The sequence below is a fragment of the Nanorana parkeri genome, unplaced genomic scaffold (genome assembly GCF_000935625.1).
Source record: "Nanorana parkeri isolate BGI_ZX_2015 unplaced genomic scaffold, ASM93562v1 scaffold280, whole genome shotgun sequence".
Taxonomy (NCBI): Eukaryota; Metazoa; Chordata; class Amphibia; order Anura; family Dicroglossidae; genus Nanorana; species Nanorana parkeri.
Genome location: NW_017306548.1, coordinates 616,510 through 629,262, shown reverse-complemented (window position 1 = coordinate 629,262; position 12,753 = coordinate 616,510). Strand labels below are relative to the sequence as shown.

At 44.4% G+C, this 12,753-nt stretch overlaps 1 protein-coding gene across 1 annotated transcript in view; it reads left to right on the top strand.

Moving 5' to 3' along the window:
- The first annotated feature begins 6 nt into the window (after positions 1–6).
- The window catches only part of ANKRD11 (ankyrin repeat domain 11), a 159,437-nt gene continuing 146,690 nt past the window's right edge, over positions 7–12,753 (top strand). The window contains exon 1 of the mRNA XM_018557339.1: positions 7–121. The gene's annotated coding sequence lies outside the window, so the exon portion shown is untranslated. The remainder of the gene's footprint in view (positions 122–12,753) is intronic.

The following is a 12,753-nucleotide window of genomic DNA, read 5'->3' as shown; positions in this document are numbered from 1 at the left end:
CGGCCTTCCCTCCCTCCCCCTCCTCCTCCTCCTCCTCCACACAGCGGGGCTCCTCCTGCAGCCGGGGAGCCGGACTGGACGTTTGACGGACACCGGGGCGCCCTGGAGCGCCGTGCATTCGGTAAGAGAGCGCCCGCTCAGCATCATGCGGGGTGGGACTACAGGGTCCAGCGTGGCCTGTCAGCCCTGCGCTCCGCCGGTCAGCCAGATCTGAGTGCACTGCGGCTATTGGATGTCATGTGACCAGGCTGCTGAGGAACTACAGATCCCAGCTTGGCCTGCATGTACAATCCTGTGTTACATCTGGCTGGAGGAGGCCATTGGAAAGGTGTGTGTGTCGTCCTAGCAGATGTGGCTGGTGATGGCAGTGTGCAGGGCTGGTGGAGGGGCTGTGAGATTGTATATTTGGCTTCAGTTAAAGTACATTTATAGCTAAATCTCTCGTTCTGGATGAATTGTGGCAGGATTAAGAATCCCTTTCAGGTTTTATTGCTGCCCAGGACTCCCTTACAGATAATTCACCTCACTTCCTGTTGTGGTAACAGTTTTGCACCAGACAGGATGTGAAGGAAACAGTTTGTGAAGTATTGTCAATTCTGCTTTTACAAGGCAATATCTACATCTGCTGCACACATAGTGGATTTCTATCCTTGGTGGTATGATGACTATATTGAAGTGTACGTTTTTGTGTCTGAATTCATCTGAAAGTAGGTATTTTTATCGTCTGTCTATCTAGTGCTGATTCTCCCTCACTTCCTGTCTGTGTCACCAGAATAGGAAGTCTGGTATCTGAGCAGTACAATCTGTGAGGGGGCTTCCATCCCGAGTAAGGAAATCCAAGTTTTCATTATAGATACAATTTAAATGTATCCAAAGTGGAAGTTTTTTCATGTGGCATATGGAAGGGTTAATACACTTCAAGCTTTTATCTGTGGTGCTCATTTGGGGCGACTTAATTCTACATCCTGCTTAGTAAACAGGAAGTGGGAGGAAATCTTAAGTGTGGCAAATGCTCTCTAAGTTGTCACGGAAACCAATGTCCCCATTGGGAGATTTCCCCTCTGTTCCTGTTCCATTGAGGAAATGAGAGGAAATCTCTCGTTTGGAACATGCTAAGTTGCCATGGAAACCAATGTCCCCATTGGCAGGTTTCATCTCTGTTCCATTGACAGCTCAAAGTTTGGGATTTCCCCCCCTGGGGTATTAAAGGTGACCGCGCATGTTCCAATCTCGGAGTGGGATTCCTGACTGCCTCGTGTTGTCAGGAGTTCAGTTCATATTCTGTGGAGGTGACTCTTGTTTGCTGGTGAATGTAGAGAAGGTCGTCCAGTCACATTTTAATGTACACGTTCTATTTTAAATCTGTACTGTTGGTGTTTATTGGTGTGAGGGTCTGGTGGGTATATTCTGAATGGACCCTTTAAGATACCAGCAGCCTTTCCATGGCTGCTGGTAACTTTGCTGGAGATGTCAGGTTAGAATTTGAAAGACCCGTGTGAGAAGCCTCAGACGACAGTGGCGTACTCTGAGCTGCAGGAGCACCCACGAGGCCTTGGGTTTGCAGACTGGCAGCTTCCATCTGAGATTTGTCCGTGCTGCAGCACCACTACTGAAGAACCGGATTGTTTGCTGCATGGCCGCATTTTATACTGTATAATGAGTGAAGGTTGATGGGGACACGCAGGATAGCACTTCAACATAATTCCGCAGGCTAAGACGGTTCGTGGGTGTCTTTGTTTACTGGAATGCTTGGCGGTGCCAAGTCATGCAAACCTCACTTCCCCTCATACATAGTATATCTTGTGTATGCTGTGTCCGCCTAACGTGGAGTCCTGCAAGACAAATCCAGGGAGTATTGACCCTTGAGTGATCTGTTTCCTTACATGACCCATTAACACTCTGTGCTCAGGAGTATTGAGTGTTCCTAGTAAGTGCCGGGCACTGCTGGGATCAGTCAAATGCGACTCCTGGGCACTGCTGGGATCAGTCAAATGCGACTCCTGGGCACTGCTGGGATCAGTCAAATGCGACTCCTGGGCACTGCTGGGATCAGTCAAATGCGACTCCTGGGCACTGCTGGGATCAGTCAAATGCGACTCCTGGGCACTGCTGGGATCAGTCAAATGCGACTCCTGGGCACTGCTGGGATCAGTCAAATGCGACTCCTGGGCACTGCTGGGATCAGTCAAATGCGACTCCTGGGCACTGCTGGGATCAGTCAAATGCGACTCCTGGGCACTGCTGGGATCAGTCAAATGCGACTCCTGGGCACTGCTGGGATCAGTCAAATGCGACTCCTGGGCACTGCTGGGATCAGTCAAATGCGACTCCTGGGCACTGCTGGGATCAGTCAAATGCGACTCCTGGGCACTGCTGGGATCAGTCAAATGCGACTCCTGGGCACTGCTGGGATCAGTCAAATGCGACTCCTGGGCACTGCTGGGATCAGTCAAATGCGACTCCTGGGCACTGCTGGGATCAGTCAAATGCGACTCCTGGGCACTGCTGGGATCAGTCAAATGCGACTCCTGGGCACTGCTGGGATCAGTCAAATGCGACTCCTGGGCACTGCTGGGATCAGTCAAATGCGACTCCTGGGCACTGCTGGGATCAGTCAAATGCGACTCCTGGGCACTGCTGGGATCAGTCAAATGCGACTCCTGGGCACTGCTGGGATCAGTCAAATGCGACTCCTGACCTGATCTCTACAGCCAGCTCCTACGTTAATCCTCTTGTATGTTCAGGCAATGTGCCTGGCGTGGCATGGAGCTGTATTGGTGTCGTGTGCAAAGGCCGAACTGACCAATGTGAGGAGAGTCTTGCTGGCCATGCAAGGGAAGCAGATTCCTAAACGTCCAGAGAGCCGCATGTAGCTGCTTCAGATCTAGAGCTTTTCCATCACTTCTAGGTTTGGATGATATGGTCGTGTGTGAGTTTAGAGCCGCCTATTAATAGGTCATTTCTAGAGCTGCTGGATGAATGTTTTATTTTGAAATCTAAACTCAGTGCTCACTGTACTTTCTGTGCAGGAGAAAGCTTCCTTGTTTGGATCATGTGCTTTGCTGAACTAATGGGATAGGAGTCTATCAGTTTTCCAAGTCTTGAAGATGGACTTACTGGTGTACAGATTGACTATGGCAGGAGTGGACAAAATAATGAATTCAGGAGGCGGTCCGTCCAATCCAGGAGTCGGCAGGATTTTGTAGGAGCCAGCTTCATTGACCATAACTAGAGAAGACCAAGTTAGGTGTCAGCTGTAATTTTCAAGGAGCACTGGCTACCTGTCCCCTGGTATTTGTCCAGCCCCGCACTATGGTTTAGGACGGGTAGCCTACTACTGGCGCACAGGTTCGTTGTGGTTTAGGAGCGATTTGTGTTTGCTAAATTTATACTAAAAGAAGATTATTTCATATCAGGATACAGAGCTGCATGCCGGTGTGATTTTTTTTTTTTTTTTTTTTTTTTTTTGTGAAAGGGTGTAAAGGTCCACTTTAAGAGCCGTGACAGAAAGCCCTGACCAAAACAACAGTTGCTAATACAATCTACAAAAGGTTGCCATCTGAAGCCTGGGGCAGTGTGTTTTGTGATTGGCAAGGAAGAGAGGGGGACGGAGATATGACCACAGAGGTCTATGAAACCTGCAGCACCAGAGCAGGGACAGAAGTTAGACAAGAGCTGGACCTCCACCCGCAGGTATATTGAAGGAGGCAGGTGGCGTCACAGAAAAGTCATTCACCAATTTACTGAATTGCAATTAGACTGATCTCTGAGCTGGGCTTCAAAACTTGTATTTAATTGTTTTAACAAACTTTTTTTGCTTTTACTTACAATTTCTGTTTTTACACTTCCTGGTCCTCTTGGGCCTTAATGATGCAGCGCATGCCTAAGAGATGTATGCTGGGAAATCTCATCTGTAAACTGCAAAATCCCTCAGGATCTCGGAAGGCATTCATTCCCCTGAGATCATGTGCGTGGTCACATGTGCCAGAGTTCCAGGAAGTACAGGGAGATGGATCAAATTGCCCTTAGTATGATGACCTTTGTGTAAAATGATGAAACTGAAACTTCAATAAAATATTTTTAGAAAGAAAAAAAAAAGGCCACTGTGAAGAATGGAGAGAAGATATGCAAAGAGTAAAAATCTGCAAATGATCTATAAGCATTTGTTTGTATATTGTCCTTACTAAACATTTCTAAAGGCGTCTTTGTTGGCATTTTAAAGATGAGGTTTAGGTTCAGGTTCCTTTTTAAGCCAGACACCGCTACTAGAGGTAAAAAAAACAACAACAAAAAACCCCAAATCAATTGCTTCCTGACATTATTTCTTAGTATAAAAGTTGTTTCGGGAAAAGGAGCAATGAAATACAGCGGGTAGGCTTTTTATGTCCTTAAAGTGGCTCTGATGCTGTATTTAAAAAGGACAATGTAAACTCTTCCATGTCCAGCCGCCTGCACTGCTGATCTTGGCTCTCCGCTCCTGCCAAAGTATCATTAGCAGCGGACACATTTCTGGGGTTGTCGGATTCCTAGTCAGTTGCAGCATGCAGTGGTTTCTTCCGCCAGCCTCAATGTCACTATCGCATGGGAGCTGTTGCAGGGGTATGCAGCCTCGGCACTTCAGCTGTTGTTGGACTTGCATTTCTATGCGGCATTGCAAGACTCTGCCTGCTACAGGCATGACTCCCAGAGGCAGAACCATGATGGGAATTGTAGTTTCAGCACAGCTGAAGTGCCAATGTTGCCCACCCCTGAGCTACCGAAAGGAACTATAGTGTGCAAATAGGGATCAGCCACCTGAAAACCCTGGAAGTGTTGGTGCTATAGAGTTTTCAGCAAGCTTCTGAAGAGTGAAGATCGTCAGCAGGACAGCAAGGTATTGGCTCTTTCCTTACAGGGAATGCTTTGTTTTCATTAATATTGTAAGTCACTTTACTGGTGGATCATTTTTAATTTTCCAGCAGTGCATAGTTAGATTTTTAATATTCCAGGACTTGTTGCCATCATTCCTCATCTCTCATAAACTCAGTTATCACATGTCGGGGCAGGTATTACTGGATGAAGGGCTTTGTAGCCTTTTATTCTCATCAGCTTTGATCCAAAGCGTATGACCTCTGAGCACATATAGGTATGTCGTCTAATTGCTGCCAGGAGCAGAGATGGCTCAGCGTTTTCACTACTTGTAAAACTTCAGTTCCCAACTTGTCTAATCGGTTCCTAGTTTGGTTTTATTGTGTAACTTATCGGTTGCTTGGGTGGTTATAGCAAGGCTGGACAAGTTAATTCAGGAGCCAGCCTGTTCAATCCAGGAGCCATTATGATTTTATCTTAGTAGCCAGCTCCATTAAACCTCACTAGAGAAAACCTCAAAAGTTAGGCACCCGCTATAATTTTTAAGGAGCATTGACTACGTGGCTCCTGGGAATTGTCCAGCCCTGGGTTATAGATAACGGATATGTTGAGTGAATCATTGAGGGTCGTGGCATGGGGGACCTGATAGGATCCTGGGGTCCATTAGTGACCTCACCACATCCAAGGGGGAATGATCAAAACTGGAGCAGTTGCCCGTGGCAACCAATCGGCTTCCCTCTTCAGTTTGTTCAGTTAAGGTTTCAAAATAAGAGAGGAGCAGCTCCAGATTTTGGTAAATTCCCCTCTAAGGGCCCATTCCCACCATATCATCTCCAGACCAGATTGAAAAGAGGTCTTGTTACATATATTCCTTAGCATCTCGGCACTCCAGCCACAGTGAAAATTGAATTCCCATCACATCTTTTGGCTGTCGGTCCAGCTGTGCCTCATGGGACTTGTAGTTTCACCACTGCTGGATTGGCAAGGTTGCCTACCTCTCATCTAGAGGTTGGGTTTGGAACAATATACCAAGAGCTCCTTTCCAACAGCTGACTGAACACATCCTTAGTGATCCACTGCAGACCCTCCCCCCCCCTCCTTTTTCATATAATGTCAATCTTTTAGAGAAACATTTTACACTATTTGTTGAATGGAAAGATTTGAATTAAAGCTGAATTATAACCATTTACAGCCAAGGAAGGTGCCATCTTGGCTTGTCATGATGCTGCCCATGTAATCGGTTTTGACACCGGCCATTTGAGGGCTTAAACGTTCAGTGGAGAGTGGGGCTGAATCAACAAATCTATTCAATCAATAATGAGAATCGTTGGCAACGATTCTCATTATCGATTATCTGGTGTGGACCCCTGCTTCTTTCCATGCTGGAAGCTGGTGTTTCATTATCTGTGCCCCCTCTACCGGTGCCCACTGGTCAGGAGAGCCCCCCCGCCCCCCATCATCTCTGCAGCTCAGACACTGCTGGGAGCCCAAATACATGAAATATTTCCTGATCGTACCGGGTAATCAAACATTGCAGTGATCGGTACAAAACGCTATGAATGTGAATAAGTATATAGTATACAGATACTGTCCCCAATTATGAATGAACAGGAAGTGCTCTACATTACTTCCTGTTCATTCAAGGTAGTTTTATGTTTACCATGTCCACAATCTCCTCGATTTTTTTTTTAATGAATGAACAGGAAGCTTCTGTACCAAGTGATTCCTGTTCACTGAGTACTGGGGCTGCCCCTAACTAAAATAAAATGTAAAAAAAGTGGAAAAGTACATTTTTTTTATTTTTATTTTTTTTAGGTTTCGGCTTAATTTCTGGTGCGTTAGGTGTTGAGGTGCCATTCATTTCAATAGCGCCCCAAATGCGCCTTGCCTCGGAACGTGTGGTACCCCAATGTGGTGTGATTAGAAAAAAAAATTGTGCATGCAGTTTTATTCTGAAGTAAACTTTAACACTCCCGTTTCTGTGTTTTTTTTATTTTTAAGGATTTTTTTCAAATCAGATTTAATAGAAAAAAATAATCGGCCAACTAATTGACTGAAAATTTAGTTGCCGCCCTAGTGGAGAGCTGAAATAAGCACACTGGCAACCCTAGTTGCCAAGCACTAAAAGTAAATGTTTGGGAGACCATTAAAATGGTGGGTAAAGTTCCGCTTCAACTATTTTTTGCCAATGATTTCTGTAAACCTGGGCAAACGAAAGGGTTACTTTTAGCCTGAACATGTAGGATTAATGTGAAAGAGAGGGAGGAGAGAGAGGATTTTTAAGCTTTTAGTGCAACACACAATTCAGCGTTTTGCATTCTAGCAAATAGCAGATTGTACTTTATGTTTTTATATTGTCATTCAATAAGGTTCTTTACTTTTCTTTGTGGATATAGAAGTGGAATTTCAGTCATGGTTTTTTTTTTTTCTTTTCGGATTGTTTACCTTGTTACACGCCTTTTTAGATTGGCATTTTGCCTGCTTGTCTCTTTGTGAAATGCATCATTTAACCTGCTACCTATTGTCACACCTGCCTTTAAACAGAACAGCGTGGGAGCGAATGTTCAAAGAGACGTTAAGCTGGTTTTACCAAACAAAGCAGTCGTTTTGAGGTCTTCCTGAATTGTGACTTTCTGCTACTTGTTGCATCATCCTGTAAGCAGATTTGTGGTTTGGTATTTTGATGATCTGTAGATCATGTGCTTTGTGAATTACAACCTGGATTATAGAAACTGGAAAAGAATATCTGAAGTCGGGGTCTGCAGCATGAGGGATTTATTTATGGCGCACTCTGAGCCTTCAGAAACTGGTCAGCTTTCTGCACCATCTGTATTTGAGAAAATTGCTCAACTTCCCTTCAGGATTGTTTTGTTTGAAATGCTGCGATGTACTATATACTCGGAACAGGAATTTCCATTTGTGAAAGTTCGGCTTTCAGCTTAAACGGGATATTATGTATATTAGTGCTTCCTGCAAAGAAGGAAGTTAGTATGTCTAAACCCCAAAACAAAATTGTAATATGTTACAGCTTACCAGTCTTTTGATGTGGTGGCTGCATTCATTTTCATTTTTCAGGCGAAGAACGTTTTGAGCAAAGACAGAAAGTACCTAGATAACAGTGGAGGAGTGGGTGTAGCCACAGGGGGACAGGAAGTGTATCTGCAGTGGTACCAGGTGAAAATGAAGGTGGGGAAGCCCAAAGAAGAAGAAAAAAAACCAATGCAGCCACCGCATCTAATGATTGGTGATCCCTTTTTTGCTTTTTACCTTTAAATATGCTTCAGTACTTGCTGTCCAGATTCTGCTGTAATGAAACACTCCTGCCTGGAGAATCTTCAGAATTTGATTTAACTTCTATTGGTTTCCTGTGGCTCCCCCCCACCCCCTCCTGGTAGAATAGGTCTTCCTCATGTTAGGCTGGGCTTTAATGTGTATTGCCAGATCTGTTAGATTATGATTTGGATCAAGGAATTATTTTGGTGGTGGGTTTTTGATTTGTTGTGTTTTGTGAAGATGCACACACAAGGGTGACTGCAAAGAAAAAGGAGCCACCCTATGACTGGATATCAGGACCAGTGCTCAGGGGAGCAGCTGATTCTGCAGGAAACGAAAACTTTTAAACATCATGAGGCCGAATCCATTGTAAGTGATTTCATCAGCACTTGGAATAGATTCAAATCCTTTTGACTTTAATATCGCTGCAAATAATAAACATTGCAGAACATATCTCTGGCCAGACTGCCTGACTGATTAGCACATGCAATTCTAACAGTCTTTATTACATGTTCTAGATGTTCTGACTTTTTTTTTCTCCAGTTAAATGAACTGCAGATATACACTGAGTGGCCTGATTATTATGACCACCCCATCAGTACCTCGTTGGGCCACGAGATGACTCCACGAGATGACTTCGTTGGGCCGCCTCGTGACTCCACGAGATGTTGAAAGGTGATGCGAGGAATCTGACACTGCACTGTTGCCCTTCTGTTGTCTTGCCACTCTCCATTCTGCCCTAACATTGACTAGTCGCTGACGGCCACAATTCACACATTCAGACCCAGATTTTCGGCTGACAGTCCAGTCTTTAAACACTTTAACAATGAGCCCCTCTTGAACATTTAATGAATTCTGCTGTTTTGCTGATACTTGCTCCATGGCTCAGAGCGCCAACAATCATCCCATGTTTAAAGGCTGTTAAATCGTGTTGTTTCCCCGTATCTTCAGAAAAAATCACTTCTACTGTCGTGGTAAACAACCTGCTTCCCTATTTATAATGGTCTGGCCCTCTAGCAACTTCAGCGCGAAATTATTGCTAATTTGCCAACAAACGTCAGGTAGTCATAATAAACTGGCCACTCAGTGTAGGTTGCCGTTTGCCATGCATACAATTTGCACACGCTTTGAGTTTCGAGGCCTTTAATCATTTACTTACAGCCACTGCTGGTTCTTCGGTTGAAAATCTCTTGGTGCTAATACAAACTTGGCTGCAGTTGCAGGAATACAGTTTCATATCCTGCTTCGAGATGCGTATTTAGTTTCTGCAGTTTGTGTTTTGAACCCTTCACAACCTAGATAGGATTTCAGTCACGAAGAAGCGTCCTAGTGTGGCACGCAATATTTTTTACTTTCTTAGAGTCCTGTTCACACGTCTGTATTTAAAACAAATCTTGCAGTTTTGGCAAGGTCTACTTGTTCTATGAGGTTCCCCTTTCCTTAAAGGGCAACCCTGGGCATAATAAAACGTAACCCTTGCAGTGGGTCTAACCCCACACTGCAAGGGTTAAGTAGTCATTTTGGTCGTCTAAAAAAATAATAATATATACCGTGTTTCCCCGAAAATAAGACACTGTCTTATATTTTTGGGAGCTCAAAAAAACTCACTAGGTTTTATTTTCGGGGCAGGTCTCATTTTTTTTTTTTATGTACAACAATCCGCACTTATTCATGTAGAAAAAGATGGTGATCTGGGCAATCAGGGGTGCCGTACCTTTCCAAGAGCAATTTGCTAACCAATCGCTGGCCAGAATGAGCGAAGCGCACTTTAACTATCGATTCCTCACAGGCGGAGTATTTGGTATCACTTCGCCTGTGACAGGAGGCGGGCTATAGAGGAAGCATCGGGTTATGTGGATCTGCTCCCTCCGGTGCCCCCTCGCTTCCCCTAGCGCCGGCTTCGTTGGCACCAATTATTCTCTCCCGCGGCTCTTCAAGTCCCCCCTTATGCCACCACCGGCCCTGGGAATTGTCACAACTAGGTCTTATTTTCAGGGTAGGTCTTATATTTTAGCAATTCCCAAAAATAGTACTAGGTCTTATTTTCGGGGTAGGTCTTATTTTCAGGGAAACGGGGTATATATATTTTGAGCTGCAACTAATAATTATTTTAATAAGATTAGTTGGCTGATTGAATTTTTTCGATGAATCAGATTATTATTTTTTTATAAATACCATCCTTTATTTTAAAATACATAAAAGCAGTGTTACAAACAGTTTGCTTCAGAATAAAACTGCATCCACAATATTTTGCAATAACACTGCACTAGAATGCAAGGCATTGCAGTACCGTGCGTTCCAGTGCGGGCAATCACAATTGGTGGGAGGCTCATTTTGGGGTGCCATTGAAATTAATGGCAATGCACTTCGCGCAGCAGAATTTCAGGAGGCACCGAAAATTACTTTACACATTATTTTTTTTTATTTCTAATTGTATTGTAAGCACTTGGCGCTAGAATAGCATCAGCCAGAAAATGACAGCTGCCGGTGGCAAGATTCTGCAGAGGGCAGCTGGATGCAAATGCAAATACTGCAGGTAGTGGGCTGGCACAATAGCCAGCCTGCTATTGGCTGATTTCAAATTGCAATAGCAGGCTATCGCACCCCCCCCCACTGCTTGCTGTGCCCTCCTCCCCGCATGGAGGAGATGGCTAGAGGATCATGAAAGGCAAGTATTTCACTACAGCCTTTTAGAGAGGGGAGCACCTCGAATAAGCAGACCCGATCACTGAGATACAAAGTGCACTTTCTGCATGTGTTGGTGTGTTTTGCATGTTACATATGCACCTACAGAGGATTGTCATATGATCTTACATCTGTTTAATCAACTTGCATTTTGGCTTCTTCACTAAGCTCTTTGAACGTTGCTTGGTATCGTTTTCCCGCTCATATGAGGGATGATTGTAGAAGCCATTGAACCTTTAGGTTTGTCAAATGAAGACTTCGGGGGGAATGGATCAAAACTGGAGCAGACAAAATCTGGAGCAGCTGTGCATGGCAACCAATCAGCTTCAGTTAAGCTTTAAAAATGAAAGGTGGATGCTGATTGGTTGCCATGCACAGCTGCTCCTGATTTTGTCTGCACCGGTTTTGATCATTTCCCCTCATGATGTTTTACATATTTTGGGCAATTAAACTGTTAACAGACTGGCTACTCATCACTGGAGGCAGCGATAGTTGTCACCCAGGCCCTGCTTCAAATAAGTCGTCTTCTCCATTCCATGAGGGAATAAGTATATACAGAAGGAAGAGGACATGTTTTTATGTTTCTAGTTCAGCTTGCACGAGGTGACAAGGGAGACACAATTCTGGCAAGATCAACATTGTGTACACACACCCACACACACACACACACCTCTGTCCGTGGCCTCAAAAATGAAAACGAATGCAGCTGCCACACACACTGGGGGGAATTTATCAAAACTGGAGCAAACGGCAACCAATCGGTGTATCTCTTCAGTTTGCTCAGGTAAGATTTGAAAATGAAAGAGAGAAGCTGATTGGCTGCATTGCAAATCTGCTCCAGTTTTGATAAATCCCACCCAGTGTATATATTCCATTTCTGTTCTTGGGTTTAGATATCTTATACTTTACAAAATAGCCGTGCTGGTTTTATACAGGGGTGTAGAAATTAAAAAAACCTAATTGACCATGGCGGGCTGGCCTGTGTGTGTGTGGGGGGGCGGGCGCGCGTACAAGCAGGCTGCTTACAACTGATTGCGGCGGCTGTTTTGCCGCCCAGATCAGTTGTACAAAACTGCTTCCCTGCTCTACATTTAGCCCTGCTTGCGCGCAAGAAGGGATCTTTCATTTAAATGTATGTATATGTGGCCAGCTTTACTCTCCTGTGACTACACTGGTGAATGGCTGATTAGCCACCCAGCACTGTCACTGGAGGGTGGGGAGAGTCTCAGACCTGTGCCATCTTGTGACTTAGAGCTTAGAAAGCGCATCCTCTTCTCACTTGCAGTGGTGGGGGGAACGTAAGGAATTAGTATGTGCATTTAGGGAGGACTGTTAAGATTCTTTTTCGGTTTTTTTGATTTGATGTTGGAGCAAGTAAAAAAAAATGGGAAGGGGGGTTTAACACCGCGGATGTCAACTGGTTAAGCTGAAACTCTTTTTGACAGGCTGGATGTATTCTAGCCAAAAGTTTAGGGAGTGCATACAACTGAAAGACATACGTGGCCTAAAAACCTCAGTTTGACATCTCCTGGTTTAATCGTCGTTGTTGTGAAAGATTATGTTGTAATCCTTCTAAGAAGTGCTTTGTCTTGGCCCTGGCTTTTCTTTCCTAATGTATTCACTGTATAAAGTTGCTGTGTTTTGATAATCTGTTGTGTAAGGAAACCTAACGATTTGACTTTTGCTTCCTTTTGATCTAAACATATAATTGAGTTTTTTTTCTTTTGATAAGTGTAAGGAGAACCTGTTGATCCTGCCAGAAATCTTGTGGGCTGATAAAATTTTTGTATTCTTTGCCATTCTTCTTGTGGACTACAGGTCACTTCCCTCGATTTAAAGAAGAAAGCGTTCACATTTTTAAACCTTTCGTCTGCCATCTCGGTAGCGGCATGTTGTTGCAGCCTTATCTGATGCCAGATATAATTTGTGTTCCTGACTTCAATGCGT